The sequence below is a fragment of the Austrofundulus limnaeus genome, unplaced genomic scaffold (genome assembly GCF_001266775.1).
Source record: "Austrofundulus limnaeus strain Quisiro unplaced genomic scaffold, Austrofundulus_limnaeus-1.0 Scaffold328, whole genome shotgun sequence".
NCBI classification, from domain to species: Eukaryota; Metazoa; Chordata; class Actinopteri; order Cyprinodontiformes; family Rivulidae; genus Austrofundulus; species Austrofundulus limnaeus.
Window position 1 is genome coordinate 85947 of NW_013952730.1, and position 1608 is coordinate 87554.

General features: G+C 35.3%; 1 protein-coding gene across 2 annotated transcripts in view; it reads left to right on the top strand.

The window, feature by feature from the left end:
* The first annotated feature begins 256 nt into the window (after window positions 1–256).
* The window catches only part of specc1la (sperm antigen with calponin homology and coiled-coil domains 1-like a), a 39010-nt gene continuing 37658 nt past the window's right edge, over window positions 257–1608 (top strand). The window contains exon 1 of one of the 2 annotated variants that reach the window (XM_014022403.1): window positions 257–413. The gene's annotated coding sequence lies outside the window, so the exon portion shown is untranslated. The remainder of the gene's footprint in view (window positions 414–1608) is intronic. The other variant, XM_014022404.1, reaches the window with a different exon arrangement.

A 1608-nucleotide genomic window follows, 5' to 3' on the forward strand; every position in this document is an offset into this window, starting at 1 on the left:
ATTTAGAGGTATTTGTTTAGAGAAGGAAGTATATTATTTTTTTATTTTTGTAAATGACCTAAATACTGTATGTTCTTGGTGTTTTTACAACCTGAACTAAAAATATAAAATAAAATATTCTACTTTGTGAATCTTAATAAAAAGAAATAAGGTCTGTAAATGTGCTAATCCTCAACATTTTTGTTTTAGTTTGTTATTATTTTGCCTGAAACCTGAACAGTTGTTGGGACAGTKTGCTGTCCACTCCCTCTCAGTGTGACGCTTGGTGATGCAACCACAGGAGGAGGGACACATATCTGAGACCGATGCTGCCTTTAGAAGTTGTGGGCTCAGTGAACTGTTCAGAGACCACAAATGGACACTAACCGGGCCTTAATCAGTCCCTCAAGTTGGAATATCTAAGAGAATCACGGGTACGTATTTATATTTGTATCAGTTTGCTGACTGAGCTCAGTCTTTTTGTGTGGTTATGCTAAYCATGTTAGCCTCATGCTAGCACTAGCTGCTTGAGCTCCATCTATGACAGCTGTGGTCGAATAACTGACTGGAAAAATACACGAACCAATCCACTCTAAAAGAACATGAATGTATAAAAACATGGTTCTTTATGCTGTTAGCGTCAAGTACATTAAAATGTTGTTTTAATTGTCAGAGAAGCTCGTAGTTCAGCTGCCAAGCTAGCTAGCTTCACTGTGAAACTTACTTAAGAATTTCAAAATAAGGCTTTGTGCTCTGTCATTGTCATTCATTCTTCATTTATCGATTTATTATGTATGTTTAAATCCAGTTTTTGCAGATTTGATGCACTACCACCAGTCTGTACTACAAATGTCGCTATAATAAACAGAGTACCTRTCCTATATTTAAAAGCTGAGTCAGTAGAATCGTAGACTTCATCACGTTTAATAAATATTTGTTTCCTAAAGTCACATTTTCTCCATAATGACGTTTTGTTATTATTCGTGTTTTGTGTAAGTTAATGACATGCTTTGATTTAAGTTTGTATTTGGTCTCTGAGTTTCGATGTATTTAGGTTTTACTGAGTTATGATTCATTAAGTTCTGTGCTTACGTGTCTAGTGTGCTTTTACTTTGAAAGCGCCTAACCAAACAGGAAGTTAGTTAACCATAACTTCCTTGTAGCCTGACAACTTAAAGCTAATTAGCTTGGTAGTTTTTTTTATGTGTTTACTTTGAATAAAAATTTCCCCATTCTGACATTTTCTTGGTTTCTATAAAAAACAACAGCAGCACGACGGTTGTGGGTTAGTGAAATACAGGTGTGTGTGTGTGTATTGATTTGATTTGATTTATTTATTTAACAGGAAAAGATTATTAAAAATCAAGCCTGACTCAGCATAATTGCTGTTTTACAGCAGGTTCATGTGCTGCAGCACATAAAACACTCAGAAATACAGCATCACAATCACATCATTATACACCATAGACACAAAGACAAACAAGCACACCAAATTTCAAAAGAGCAGCATTTGCAAAATAGGACGTCTAAATATGAGCACAACAAAAAGTGTCCATGCCAGCAGATGGTAGACAAGACTTAAAGGGCTGTAGTTTTGAAATGGACTTTATGTTTTGAGGAATGTCATTC